Source organism: Lissotriton helveticus, chromosome 5_1 (assembly GCF_964261635.1).
Source record: "Lissotriton helveticus chromosome 5_1, aLisHel1.1, whole genome shotgun sequence".
Taxonomy (NCBI): domain Eukaryota; kingdom Metazoa; phylum Chordata; class Amphibia; order Caudata; family Salamandridae; genus Lissotriton; species Lissotriton helveticus.
In genome coordinates this window covers 1,237,035,744-1,237,051,562 of record NC_136065.1, presented here as the reverse complement: position 1 = coordinate 1,237,051,562, position 15,819 = coordinate 1,237,035,744, and the positions used below count along the sequence as shown (strand labels likewise).

Below are 15,819 nucleotides of genomic sequence, written 5' to 3'. Positions count from 1 at the left end.
CAACAATTCATTAATATGCTAAATAGTCTATCTTCTACAAAAAAAGAATAATGTCAAGTCAAGAAATCTGATGTTTATATGTCAAAATGCGAGCCTATTTATGTCTCTACTAAACAACCTCCTTTGACTTCTCTGGCAGAGGCACTGGCGAAGACACACTTTTTATTGTACCTAGAGTGGTTATTCCTGATCAGATCCCAGAGGCCTGCAGGTCCCACTGAACCTTGATTATTGCTGTTTTTTATTTTTCAAACAACAAACGTGGGGCCCATTTATTTCTTTGCACTAGGGCCCATGACACATTGCCTCTGCTACTGTGTTCCTGGTGCTGGTGCTTATGGTTTAGTTGAGGTTGCTCTTTCTATAAAGATTGAGATGATGTAATTAACAAATATATTTGTTTGTGCAATTCATATTTAAAGGGAGTTTGTAACCTAGAGATGAAATAGCCACTACTCATAAAACAATATTTAACAAAATGTCCACCATAGCTTATCCATATCTCAGTACCATTACGTTTTTCATAATGCAGAAGGCAGTTGCAAAATACTATGGGGGAGATTTACAAGCCCCTTGCGACACTTTTACACCGCCGTTGCGTCACTTTTGTGACGCAGTGGCAGCGTAAACAATGCGCCACGTTGCGACTTATTTACAACGTGACGCATCTAGGCAGATGCGTCACGTTGTAAAGCCCTGCGCCACATGAAACCTGCGTCAGGTTTCATGTGGGCGTTCTGTCGCAGGGTGGGCATTCCCTCGCAGGAAAGCTCCGTAAAACTGGCGCAGTGAAATCTACATGATTTCACTGAGTCAGTTTTACGACGCTGCTGCATCAAATCCTTACGCCTGCATGAAGCAGGCATAAGGAATGACGCACCACGTTGAGTATGGGTGGCCCTGTGCATTGCAGGAGTTGCGTCGTGCTTGCGTCGCGACTCCAGCAATGCTGCACCGCCCATACGCCACAAGATGCATCACGCATCTTCCCTTCTTTGCACCATGGTGCGCCACATTGTAAATGCGGCGCATCTGTGGTGGCGGAAAGAGGGAATTGCATGACGCATCTGTTCTGGCGCATCCCTGCTGATTTGCAGAGATGCGCCAGAACATGTAAATATGCCCCTATATATTTGCAGAAAAAAGAATACACCAGCAAAGGAAACTCACGTTCCCTGCAAATTCCGCTCTATATTACATTTGATCTTGTGAGTGTGTCCTGCTCTCCACTTGCTTCAAGGGTTGTGCTTGATTACCTTACCAGTGAAGCAATGTACATGAAATGTAGGAGTGGGCGGAATTTGCAGAGTTAAACTCTGCAAGAATCTGTGGGGTTATGCCAATGGGCGTAAACAATGCAGCCACTGCAGTAATGAAACTTGAGGGGGCCCCTCTGCAAGGTACGTGGAGGGCCCCCCTCTGAGACAATTAAAGAGGTCTCTGGGCAGAGTACTGTGCTGAGTGGTCCTCTTGGAACTTTAAGCCCTCGGCACCACAAGGGCTGCGGGGTCCTGTGTTACTCTACTGTATGCAGCTCACACTGCAATTTAGTGCGAATAGTGAGCAGCTCTGAAAAATCAGCACAAACTGTACCATGTGTTGCACAAGAGCAAGCGGCCGTTCGAGTTGATTTTCCTGCCACTCGAGTAGAACATCTGCTCAGTCTGAAGCAATGCTACTTGAGCAACAACCCTCTGGCAGCGACCACCCGCATTAGAAAATCACACTAGAGACCGCCAAGTCTTGCATACACTCACTAGCTTGCATTTTCTGGAGCCTCGCAGGAAAAACATTCTGCCACACCGCAATTGACAGAATTTGGCTAGAATTCCGCATTGAAGAATAATGCTGAGTGACCAAAATTCCACCAAGTCTGCGAGTGGAATGAAACACTCCACCAACCCTTATTAAAGAGCACAAGCCAAGCACATGAAGACCACAGCCATGCTTGGGAATGTTTGATGAACATTTTGGACAGATTTGTTTCCATTATGATTAGAAACCGTACAAAGCCAATCCTTGCTCTTACCTGTAGAAAAGAAAGCTTAGAAGGTCAAAGTGCATCAGTGAGCATTTACCTGGAATCGTTGTTCCTGGTTTTGCTTGTGGCATTTGTGATGTTGTTGTAGAGGAAGTTGTTTCTAATAAGATAGAGACATTCAACTGATTTAATCTTTTTTCAATTAAGTTTCAGTACAAGTGATAATTATAAGTTACAAATATTCAGGTTAGTTAAATTGGAATTACATTTTCAGGCAATTGACAATCCCTCATCAAACACTTCCCTTCTCTTTACTTAATGACAAACACTGTATCTCAGATTGTCTACTAAATGTATTTTATTCGATTTTCAAATAGACAAGATGTCTTCCATTGCTTTTATCTGCAGCAGTTGACACAATACTCAGTGACTTTAGCAACAGCATTATGAATGCAAATGAAAGCATATTTGGATAATATTAGGGGCAGATTTGTTTACTAGTGTTATTAAAAATAGTCTTGAGCATCTGCTTATGAAAAATATAAATATGTTCATCGCAATTAGAAAAACATAACAAGGCAGTAGAGGGACAATACTCAAGAGAACTAGAGAGTACTTATTATGTAAATACAGTTTTGGTAAACTGAAATGATGATGTAGGAAATAAGGGCAATGGAAGTAATCTCTAATGTAAAACATTGCTAGAGCTTTTCAGAACTTGCAAGAGTATTGCATTGCATTCATCATATATTTATGGTAATATTATGTTCACCTTGTTAGTATATTGGAAAGTAGACAAAGTGACTTGTTTGCAGGATTGGGCCAACTTACTTGAAGGTGTAGGTCATAGAACATGACTAGGCATATTGGCTATTAATGAAGACTGGGTATGTCCCTTAGACAACACTTTCCTTTAACACAGCTGAAATTGGTAGAGTTAAAGATAACCTTTTCTTCTCATGTTTATCTATAATAGCTATTCCTGACATTCCTGCTGTATTTTTATTCATGATTTAGTTGAGTATATTGGGGCAGATTTATGAAGGCCTTGCGCCGCCGGTGCGTCATTTTTAACATGGGAAAAAGTGACGCACCGGCGGCGCAAGGCCTTCATAAATCTGCCCCATTGTTTTTAAAAAGGGGAGATGCAGTATTAAAAATTTACAAATTTGGGGGCTATATTTCTGAAGGAAATCAATTTACTCACTCATGAAATAGCTGCTGCTTATGCACAGATAACAATATTCTTCACATTGTCATTCATACAGATCCACACTAGGGTTAGGCAGAATGTTTCCTTAATGCCTCTCTAAATTGGTGGAAATTTGTTTTTTTTGCATTACTCTTTAACGCGGAGTTCCAGCCAAATTCAAACAGTGGCAGCACAGTGGAGTTTTTCTCCTTTGAAGCTCCAGAAAATGTTGGGTGGTGAGTGCGAGCAAGATTTGGCATCACCTAGCATGATTTACTAAAGCAGGTGGCCATGGGCAGTCGTGGTCGGAGGGCTGCCGCTCGAGTAGATTTGCTCTCACTCGAGTAGATTTTCTACATGAGTTGCAGGAAAATTAATTCGAATGATGGATGCTCTTGCGCAAGTTGGTGCGTTTTGTGCTGATTTGTCAGCACTGCATGCACGATTGTTGCTAAATTGCAATGAGAGCTGCATATTTTCCACCCATTGGCCGGACTCTGCACAATCCCGCTGAGCTTTTATGTAACTCTGAGGAATTCTGCAGAGTCAAACACAGCAAGTTCTACCCACCCCTAAACCGCACATTACATCATTCCCTTATACACGGATGGTAACACAAACAATTACTAATGCTCTTTCTGCTCTACATTATATTTAACTTCGTGAGTGTGCCCTGTACTGCATTACTGCGGAGCAAAGTAATGCTAGTTTTTCACTGGTGGTCCAGCATCAACAATTTTATTAGCAATATTTCCAGTTATTGAGAGTCTGGCATATGTTCATGAATGATTTCTTCTGAGTGCATATCCAAGAAAGTGATGCACGTCTCTGGCATTTTCGTACACTTTGTCTACACACGTGCCAGAGATGTTTCTCGCAATTTGAGCACACACACTCAAATTTGGACACCATATAGAATGTTCCGATACTGAAAAAATACAGGAACGTGTTTACTAATTTGGTACAAAAGATTTCAGCATACAAATTGGAGCCCTGAAGAAGTCCTTGTAGGATGAAATGTGTTGGCTACTATAATCACTACACAATGGTGTGTTTTAAAGGAAGAAAATGAATAAAGAATATTTTTTAACTGAGATACTGACGTCATAGGCAGTGAATTATGTCATGTATCACATTCTTGGATATGTTCTCAGTACGAATCATTGATGAACACATGTCAGACTCCCAATAACTAGAAAAATTGCTAATACAATTGTGGGTGCTGGACCACCAATGAAAAAGTTTGTTTTGAAAATTGTTTTCAAATTGTAGTAGTGAGGGGTAATACACCTGTCCTAACTGAACCAAATATAGATTAATAACTTGCCCAACTCATTTGGTTATTTGTTGCGGTAGTGTTCTGCCTCAATCCCTCTGTATATAGATGTTAAAGCTAGTTTTTGATGACAATATGCCACGCTTTGGATAGCATCGAGAGCGAAAAGACTGACTTGTTGCCCTCAATATGGACAAATATTGCATAAACTTCTTCAGCCCTCTCTTAATGCAGTGAAATGTTGGAAGAAAAAAATGTGTCAGGTTACATTTACATGGAGGAGATGTGCTGATGTTGCTTGTGGTGTTTGTGATGGTGCTGTTGAAGATTTTGTTTCCAATAAAATATAAAAACTGCTTCCTATGTAGCTTTATTTCTTTTACGTACATCTCTAAGTCAGAATTAAAGCAAAACACAAATATGTATTCAAAATGGCAAATAATGAACTTTGTTGAATTGACAGCTAATGTAAAAAGATATATACATAATACATGCCCTTTCTTGCTGAAAAGAAATATGTGAAAAGATAAGTGTGAAAAGTTGCATTTACCTGCAGCGTTGTTTCCTGGTGCTGCTTGTGGCATTTGTGATGTTGTTAAAGATGTTTCTAATCAAATAGAAATATTGTAAGTTTTATTTCTGTAGGTGCATTTCTTCAAGTCAAAATGAAAGCAAACAATAATGTATATGTTTGTTCAAGCAATCGACCACCACTTACTCAAACCTGCGATGACTTATCTATGAAGACAACCACATTATTAACGTTCAGATAAACAGATATCCTTTTATTTACAAACTCACAAGATGCCACTGAAAATTCTCCCTGGCTTGAGTCTTTGGATCAGTTGACAAAGTGGCCTTTGAGTTTACATAGCGGAAATTTGTGTCATGATTACCTAAATAAAAGGTATATTTGGTTGAGATGAAGAGAGGGTAATTCTCAATTGCTATCGGTTATTCATTTCTGAATGTTTTAATGAAATATATCTTTTTGCTGTATGTAAGACAGTGGGTTATTGGTTGAGATGGGTGGAACTCCCACTCAAGAAACAATCATAACCATTTTAATTGCAAACTGCAAAGTAAATAAACCTGTGCTTAACCATTTGGTAACATGGCACAAAAGGAATCAGGCTTAACTTGGAGGCAATATGTAAAGAATTTAAGCAGCACACAAATAGTAATGAAGTGAAAACACAACACAAGAAAAATCCCAATTTTGAAAATTGGAGTACGTTTTACTAAATAAAACGATAGCAGAATGTAAAAAATCCAATCATTAGCACTGATAATATTGAATTTTAAAGACTTTGGTGACAATAGCACCAAGAAGCAGAAAAGCCATACTCGTTGTAATCTGGTTGCACTGGACCAGAGGAAAGTCACAAGTTCAGGCCGACCATGATGGACAGTAGGGCTGATACAGGGGACCGGTGAGTCCTTCTGAAGAGTTACCGTCTCATGCCCTGGCACAAAGAGTGCTGTTCATGTTGGAGTAGACTGCAAGGCGGAGGGTTGAACCTCAGTTTGAGCATCGCAGACAGTTGTTGCTGTAGCACGAAGAGCAGGTCGTCTATAAAGCCTCACATTGGTTGATCCTGGTGGATGGTCACTGTTGGCCCAAAGTGTAGGTCAAAAGTGGCTGGTTCTCATGGAGGGTTGCTGTTGGCATGAATAGGAGGTCTAACTGTACCTTCATGTTTGCGGTTATCAAAGGGTGACAGGGTTTTGACACAAACTGGCATGTTTGTGGTCGCAAATAGCCCGAACTTCAGGGTTTTTCACCTTTTTCTATTGGGGAGTTCTCACTGATGCCAGCCAAGGGGCCAGGACATCTGGGACACCTTTTGTCATCAAGACTCACTCCAACCGAGGCCAGCAGCAGGGCTTAGGCAGGCCCAGTTGCAGCTGGTTAGCTGGGCAGTTGCAGCAAGTCATCTGGTAGTTTGGTCTGTCCCTGTAGCTCACACAGGAGGTCCAATAAATGACCCTTGAAGTTACTCTAAGTAGGCTTAGATCAAGGCAAGCATGTCTAAACTTCCTTCTTCAGGCTACAAGGCAGACCTTAAAGATGCAGGGCAGGGCTTCTTCTGAATATTTCAATAGGGTTCTGATGAGTGGTTCTGAAGGTCCACTGATGCCAGCCATTGTGTGGGGGAATTCCCTGACCTACCCAAAAAGTGAATCTGGTCAGTTCCTCCTCTTCCCCTGGATCAGGCTAAAAATTATCTAGGCTGACAAATGGCAGGGTAGGCCTGGTGTCAGGTTCCCTTGTGTGTGCTACATGCAAAGCCCCTTGAAGCATAAGCTAGGCTGGATACAGCCTCTCCCCAGCCATCCTGCCAGGATGGGCCATCATTTCCACACATAAGCCCCTTTTCCTCACTGTCTGCAAGGAATAACATAAACAGCAGAGTCCCAGTGTACTGGCAGAAAACAGAAGGTGGATGGCACAGACCCAGGGTCCTGGCAGTGAAGCACAGTTGGTTGGGACAAGAAAATGCCAACTTTCTAAAAGTGACATTTTCAGAATTGTAACTTAAAATCTGACTTCACCACTAAAGAGGATATTAAATTACAATTCATTTGAGTGTAATCAGCACATCTCCCAATCTGAAGTTAGCACTTAATAATGTAATACTTTAATCCACTGTTAGTCAATGGGAGAGATAGGCCTCAACAATGACTGTGAAAAACAACTTTAGGAGTTTTTGCTGCCAGGACATGTGAGATTTTAAGGACACATGTCCTACAATTTATTACGTACACAGCACCCTGCCCAATAAGCCCCTAGGGCTACCTTTGCGTTGACTTACAAGTATTAAAAAGGAAGGTCTTTGCCTTGTAAAAGATTTATTTGCCAGGCCAAAATAGCAGTTTAAAAGTCCACAAACAGGCTGCAGTAGCAGACCTGAGACTTGTTCCACAGCGCTACTTTCTTGAGTACCAAATTGAGTGTTGCTATCCACTAGTGGATTTTACTTTACAGGCACTGGATAAAAGTGGTACCATTTAATAGAGAAGTACAAGTAAATTAATGTGCCAATTAGGTGTAGTAAATATCACTATGCTTGAAGGAGAGAGCACAAGCACTTTAGTACTAGTTAGCAAGGGTCAATTACACAGAGTCCTAATACCAACAAAAACAAGTTCAGCAAAAATTAACGGAGTGAAAGAAATAAAGTTTGGGGGAATCCCACAACAAGAATGTCAGGTCTAACATTGTACCACTTGCAAAGCTTGCTTGGAAGGCAGAAGATGGCTTATATTCTAGACACATCTGTGCTCATCAATAAAATAATAATAAATAATCACCTCTATATCTAAGTGATATTGACTTCAATATTAGCGTTAATTTCAGTTAATAGTTTGCAATGAGTAAAAAAGAATGTCCACAAAACATAGTAAATTAAATAGTTTATTCTGCAATAAAAGGGGGTACATATAATAATAAACTACCCTCATGGACTGAAGGATATTCATTATGGAATTAGAACTTGGGAACTCAATGCGATCAATCAGACTATGGGTAATAGAATAATCATTATATTAGCTAGAATTTGTTTAGTGCGCCAGGATGCATTTACGTGGAGGGGTTCTTTCTGGGGTTACTTGCGGCATTGTGATGTTGAAGATGTTGTTTGAAACAAAAAAAAATACTTTTTATGTTCGCTTTATTTCTTTAGGTGCATCCCTTTAGTTCAGATTGAAAGCAAACCATAAACAAATGTTGCAACTGGTAATTAATGCAACCACGGCTGTTGCAGGTAAGAGTGGTGGGGCGATGGGGCTGGGTGGAGGGTATTTTGAGAGACGACCACAAGGGAAAATTAAATAAATAATGAATTTTCCCTCATGGTTGTGTCTCGAAATTCCCCCTCACTTGGCCCCACCGATCTTACCTACAGCGGCTGAATTAATGAGATTAGTTGAGAAGGAAGATATATATTACCTGGACTCTCTCTTGCAACACAGAAGGGAAAATTGTGTCAGGCATAATGTACATGGAGAATTTGCTCTTGTTGTTAATTGTGGCATTGATGATGCTGTTGAAGATGATGTTTCTAATCAAATAGAAAACTTCTACTTATGTGAGAGAGTATTTCTGTAGTTGTATTTATTTTAGTCATAATGAAAGTAAACCATAAACAGATCTTGAAAAATGGGAAATAATGGTCTTTGTTGAGCTGGGACCTACCTACCTACCTATATGTGCTTGTTCAAGCAATCAACCATCTCTCATTCAAATCCTGCTATTGTCTATGCATAAAGACAAACACATCCATATAGACGTTTAGTTAAATAGATTTCTTTCAATTTACAAATGTACAAGATGTCACTGCAAAGGACTCGTGGTTCACTCAGAAGGATTGGCTCAGTTTGTAAAGTGCTCTAAAACTTTACATGGTAGCAATAAATGTCACAATACCTAAATAAAAAATAACTTTTCGATAGCCTGGTAATTTCCAATTAAAATTCATTATTCATTCAAGAATGTCCTAATGAAAGATGTCTTTGCAGGCCCCATGCTGGTCTTGAAAGGAAATAGCTAACAACCTTGCTTATCAACAAAATATGAGCACATCATTTCTTTAAGTCAAAGTAAAACTATCTGCATTATTCCCATTAGTCTCATTGAATAGTTTGAAGTTCAAGAGAAAGGAGGCTCATATAATATATTCAATATAGAGATTGATACTTCTGTAATATAAATTATGTACTTATGATACAAGGGTACTGTATATTTAAGGGATTTTGAACTTTGAAGAGAAGAAAAAAAGAAGAAAAGTAAAAAGAACAAAGATGTATCTGGCTCAAATGGAAAGCTATGGATTGAAATTGCTTAAATTGATTCTTTTCACTTTATTCTAATGATTGTGATCACGTTGCCTCTCATCGTTTTTCTATGATTGTCTTTATGGCCATGTGGCAGCTGGTCATCTGAGGTGGGCAATATAATTGATTGATGACTTTTTATGTCACTATACTGGGGGGGGTGCAGTTATTGATGCCTGAGCTGCCATTTCTGGTTCTTTATGATACTAAGCTACTCTTTTAAACTGAAGGGTATTTACTATGGAATTAGAACTTGGGAAGACAAGTTTACTATGGGCAATAACTGTAATTCCTACAACTATAATTTGTTGTAGATTTTGCAAATTGCAACATAACTTCAATTGGCCTAGTAAATTTGTACCCTATTTTAAATGTCTGCCGCAAATGATCATGCAGACAAATTGTATTACATGTGGGATTTGGCAATCATATTTGTCAGATTGGAGCCTAGAATATAGTTAGCTTTACTTGTCAAGATGAGAGCTTCTATAGAACCCTCTTAAACAATCACCCTCCGCATTGCAAGATGGCCGACAGTGAAGAAGCTGCCTCTGGAAGTTCCCAGGGCCAAGTATTACTTTCGGCATAAATCCCTTTGAATGCCCTTCTGTCGAGCCCTCCCTTTCTGTAAACAGGAGAGGAACAGAAAAGTATGACTGGAAAATGGGCCAGGGATTGCGTTCAGTGTTAATCTCTGATAATGCCCAGACATCAAGCCCCTCTCTCCAGAAATGGGAGAGGTTCAGAAGACCCCACTGAAAAAACAGTGTCCAATGCGCAGTGTTTATATTTGGAGCACCGACTGATCCCCGGCTGCAGGACGGCAGAGAAAATCACAAAGAAATGTGACAGCTCCTGAAGTCCACTGATGCTACCCCAGCCGCTCCTTCATCAGCGAGCTGAAACCTTTTTCCAGAAGCAACACCCCTGCACCACTTTCCATCTATGGGGTCGCTCCAGCATCCAGGAGACGGCAGTGTCTAGAGGGCTCTGACCTCTCATATATGGGGTCGCTTCACCATCCAGGAGACAGCAGTGTCTAGAGAGATCTGAAAGATGAATCCCCAGCTGTGGGACTGCAGAGAACACCACAAAGTCAACTGACAGCTGCTGGAGCCCACTGGCATAGCCCCAGCTGCTCCTCCACCCGCAAGCTGCATCCTGGTCAAAGAAGAAACCACCCGGCAACACCTCCCATAGAATTGTTCCACTATCCAGTAGATGGCCGTGTCTAGAGGGAAAGTGACAACTATGTCCCGCACGGTGAGCCCCTTGCCCCCTCCTTCACCATTGGCTCCTGCGGCCATGAACTGAAAGCTCTCTCCTGAGTACCACCCTCAGGAGATGGCCGGGAGCCCCTGCTTCCATATGTGAGCGCTCTACACTAGCTCCCACCTAGAAGGAGACCATGGCTGTTGTCCTGACAGATAGCCCGTGCTCCTGACAAGTGATCCCTTGCTCATTAACCCCACACACTCAGTTCTTGTGTTCATCCCATTTTGCGTAAGAGGTGGTCCTATGCTGCCAAGATCCTACATGCTCTCTCATGCCTGCAAAACTGGGGTCTTTTTTATACATTCAGTTTTACTATGCATACTTTGCAATTTTCCAGCGTGCAACTGGTTGAGACATCCCAGCCTTTTGAATCCTTACCGGTGAGCAGGCCTAACGTGTCCCTTGACAACGGACAATTTGAGTTTATTGCCCCTACAATTTTTTATTATTATTATTATATTTATTTTTGTAGAGCGCAACAGCTACCCTGAGGTTTCCTGGCGCTAAAGACATAAAGAGCGAAAATACAGAAGGGGACAGTGGGCTATTAAAACAACGTTATTGGTTAAACAGCCATGTTTTTAAGTTCTTACGAAATTGGAGGTAACAGTCGTTAGTTCGAAGCTGAAGTGGGAGAGAGTTCCATAGAGAGGGGGCCAGGTAGGCAAAAGAACGACCTCCTTGTCTGGCTCGATTAATCCTGGGTATTTGAAACTTGTGTTGGCTGGAGGAGCGTAAGGTTCTTGAGGGAAAGTATTGGTGGACTAGGGTGGTCAAATAGGCAGGGGCCTTGCCTGCCTTGATTCTGTGCATAAAACACAAAGCTTTAAATTTTGCTCGTTGTTTGATACAGAGCCAATGCAGACTCCGAAGACAGGATGAGGTTGAGGATTTTTTTGGCAGCATGCATATCAACCTAACCGCTTCATTTTGCACTGTTTGAAGTTTCTTAGTGACTTCTTTACATGCTCCAAGATATAAGATGTTACCGTAGTCCAGTCTAGATGTAATCAGGGCCTGGACTACGGTTTTTAGTGTGTTCTGGGGAAGCATCCACCTGATTTTCTTGAGCCACTTGAGAATGGTAAAACAAGTGGCCGCCACTCTAACAGCTTGTTGGTTCATGAATAGGTGTTCATCAAAGATGATACCCAAGTTGCGAGCGGTTTTAGAGGGGGTGGGTGTAGGTCCCATCTGGGGAGGCCAATGCTGGGGGCCCCATAGGGTGGTGTGTTTCCCAAACAGAAGCAGTTCGGTCTTTCCTCCGTTGAGCTTTAGTTTGCTTTCAAACATCCATTTGGAAATTTTCTTAATACCAGAGCAGAGGGAGGACGGGTTAGACAGAGCATTAGCAGAAAGTGAATAAATAATCTGGTTATCGTCTGCGTATGAGTAGATCGTCAACCCAGATTTTTCTGCTAAGGTAGCAAGGGGACTGATATATAAATTAAATAAGATGGGGCTGAGGATCGAGCCCTGGGGTACTCCAAAAGGAGATTTATGAGGTGTAGAGGAGGAAGTAGAGGAGAAGACTTGGAAGGTTCTATTGGAGAGAAAGTTTTTTAGCCATGCCAGGGCGGGTCCAGTTATGCCACAGGTTTGCAAGGTGCTGATGAGGATGGTATGGGAGACCGTGTCAAATGCGGCACTAAGATCGAGTAAGATAAGTGCCACGGTCTCCCCCTCATCAACTTGCCGGCGTATTGTTTCAGATGCCACTTGCTCTGTTCAGTAGGCTGCCATCTTGCCTCTAACCCTCCAAAAACGTTCGCTAAAACTAACAAGCATTAACAATACAATGACATTATTTTGAGCTATTGACATTGTAAATAACATTGATTTTTCTTTTGTAAAACATAAATAAAATGCATTGTAATTTAATATGGCAATTGCTAAAAAAACAAACAAATTCGAAACCTATTGTATTTACACTAGAGAACTCACAGTGCTTGGTCTGCCATATCCCCGGTGCATCTCTTTTCTTGGGAGGTGAAATAGATCAAATGTCAGGCTAGGCTTCAGACAAACTATTCTTTTGACATGGAGACTATGTTTGCTTTTTTCTGTTACTCCAAAGTGCAGTGCTTTAAATGGGCATTTAGTGTCCGGGACAAAGTGCTTGCACTTCTTTAATTTAAAAGGGAGAGTACCTGCACCTCTCAGCACTGCTGCAATGCATTTAATAGGAGAGTAACAGCAACTTTTAATAGCAAACAGATATTTTAAGCAGTGAGCACCTGGACTTCTATATTTCCATCCAAAACCCTGACAAAGTGTGAAGATTTTGTCAAGTGAATTATGTGGCAATCTTGCTGGTTGAGAAGACTATCCTTATCTTCTAACAACCAACAACATGTAAATATCTGTAAAGGAACTGTCAAATTATTCAAAATATATTAACAGGAAAGCACAAACGAAGCATTTTTTCAAATTCTGAAGTGTGACGGAAACAACCTTTGTAAGCAGGATCAAAAAAATCGAAGCACTTTACTTGGTGACGTGCAAATTACAAATATTCATTAAACCCAATTTCTGGGCATGGTTCATTTGTGGCACTTGTTCCTTGTGCAGACTTGGATTTTTCATAGTCCCTGAGATATGAGTGATGTAACATTGAAGGCAGCACACCCAAGTTTGAATATTGTTCCAGAACCACTGGGAGGGTAGTGGGTTTGTGAGAAGTGAGGGAAGAGGGACATAGAGGAATGGAGAGAAGGGAAGGTGGGGTGGGGAGAGAAGGGTTGGGAGATATAAATGGAGGGGTGGAAAGAGGAGAAGAGAGAGGGTGGAAAGAAGAAGATGTGGAGGGGAAAAGAAAAGAAAAGTCTAGAAGACAGAGAAAGGGGAGAGCAGGGTGCGGAAATGACATGAGGCGGGGAGAAGAGGTTGTGGGCCATAATAGAGGTGGCTGTGCGAAGAGAAGAGTAAAGAAGAGAAGAGAAGAGGGATTTGGAGATGAGGGGAGGGTAGATGAGAAGTGAGGGAGAGAGCAAAAAAGGAGTGGGTGTGGTGAGGTAGAGAAGAGGAGGAGGAGGGTGGGTGAAAAACAGAGGCAGTGGAAAGAGAAGAGAATCAGGGTTGGAACATCAGGAGAGAGATTTGAAAGGGGAGAGGAGGTTTTCTATTGGGGGAATGTGAAGGGGAGATGGGAAGAGGAGCAGGGATATGTTAAACAAGAGGGAGAGAAGGGGTGGGGGTGGGGTGTGGAGATCATGGAGAAAAGAAAGAGGGAATCAAAGAAGAGTCAAGAGATGCGAAATGGAGAGAGGGTGCGAGGTGAGAAGAGAGGGTGGAGGATAGGGAGATGAGGAGAGACCTTGGTGGGGAGGCTGGAGGAAGACAAAGAAGGGGGCGCTTGAAGGTAAACGGGTGGGAGAACAAGGGAGGCATGTACATGCATGTCAAGGTGGCTAGTCTGGGTGGAGAGAGGGGAGGATGAGGAGATGAAAAGAGGCAATGAGGTGGGAAAAGGAGGAACTAGAAGAGGGAGGGAGTGCAACAAGAGGGGAGAGCTGAGGAGAGATGGGGACATCGGAAGGAGGAACGGCAAAGGGTTGAACAGAAGAAAGAAAAGAGGTGATGGGTAGAGAAAATGATGGGGGGATGAACAGACCAGTGGGTGAAGAGAAAGAAGAAAAGGCACAGCAAGGAAAATGGGTGAAAGAGAAGCACCTCAAGCTCTGGGGACCCAGAGAAAGGGCGACGGATGATGTGGGGTAAGAGAGGAGTGTAAAACAGGATAGTGGGGAGGGTAGAGGTTGGAAGAGAACCAGGCCCCAAAAATGTGCTTGGAATATGAAAAAGGAGATGAGGGAAAGGGAGAGTTTGAAAGAACGAGAAGAGGAGAGGAGAAAGATAGAGCTGGAACAAGAGAGGGGAAAGAGAGGCGAGTGGGAGAGAAAGAGGGGTAGAGAGCGAAAGAGAGCGGCGGTACAGAGAGGCGAGGGAGAGAGGGAGGAGGAGTGGAGAAAGGGAAAACTGCAATAAGAGAGGGAAGAGAGAGAGGCCAAGGGAAGAGCGAGAGAGGGGAGGTGGAGAGAGAGAGAGGGGAGGTAGAGAGAGAGGGGAGGTAGAGGAACGGAGCGAGGGAGAGGCATGAGGAAGAGAAAAAGGAGGAGAGGTGAAAAGGAGAACTGCAACAAGAGAGGGAAGAGGGAGAGGGGAAGGGAAGAGAGAGAGAGGAGGTAGAGCGAGAGAGAGGGGGGAGAGGGGGTGCTGGGAGACGGATGGTGGGGCCGTAACACTGAGACCATCAGTGGGGTGGTGGAAGGGTGTGGGAGGAATGATGGCGTGTGAATCAGAGTTCCTGGAAGCCTTCAGGTTGGCCTGCACCTTCCCCCACCCACCTCCCACCTCCCGCGCACCGTAGGCATATCCGAATGCCTGCATAATCTACACAGCCGTCTCCTGTGATTCCAGGAATGCTTGCATGCCTGGGAGGTGGCCGCACACAGTGCTCCAATGATCTAGAGCAAGTTGTGTCTCCTCTTGTGCCCAATACAAACTAGGTCTGTAAAAGTGGATAAACTGCTCCGCCACACGTAAGAACGCATCGAGGAGTTGCACTCCAAGTTCTAGGCAGGTAGAGACCTCTCGCCACTCACACCTACCAAGACATCATCTCCGATGCCCTGGTTGTCTCCTCCCACCTTCCTCTCTTGTCAGGTACTCACCTGCCAACCTTCAGGACCCATGGCCTCGGAGAGGATTATAGTTTCACAAGTTGAGTGGTTAGCTCCTTCACAACAGGTACAACAGGAACAACAAATGCTGCTTGTGAGTTCGAGGATTACACATAACCAAACTTCCGTCATCTTGCATCAGAGTGTGCATCACAGTGCCACGTCACTTGCCTCGCCCAGCCGTCTCATTGACAACAGGAGCTGTGCTGCCTGTTAGGTGCACAGTATTGGGAAACTAAACGGTGCGATGGGCATTTTCCAAACAAGCGAACACTGTAGCCCCAACATTTTAAGAAAAAAAGTATGATGCCCGTCATTCTCAGACTAAAAACATAGGCTGCTTTGCTCCTGTTAAAAGGGCTATGAACTGCTACTTGAATTCTTTGATATGATCTCTCAATTTGTTTTCAATAAGGCTATTCTGCCTCCGTGTCTTTATTATTCCCTTGTTTTGCTATAAAGTGAAAGCGCGCCATGCGCATTGTGCCTGCCTGCAGCCCTGCCTCCTTAGGGATGACCCATCCGGACTGGATCACGGCTTGTTTATATAACATGCAGGGGCGGCTGATGACATCTG

General features: G+C 42.8%; 1 long non-coding RNA gene across 1 annotated transcript; it reads right to left on the bottom strand.

Moving 5' to 3' along the window:
• Positions 1-2,078: 2,078 nt before the first annotated feature.
• On the bottom strand, positions 2,079-15,347 carry LOC144753559 (uncharacterized). Its single transcript, XR_013594412.1, has 3 exons — positions 15,234-15,347; positions 5,000-5,056; positions 2,079-2,141 (listed from the first exon to the last, which is right to left on the bottom strand). It is a non-coding gene; the product is annotated as an uncharacterized LOC144753559 (long non-coding RNA).
• Between the last annotated feature and the right edge of the window lie 472 nt (positions 15,348-15,819).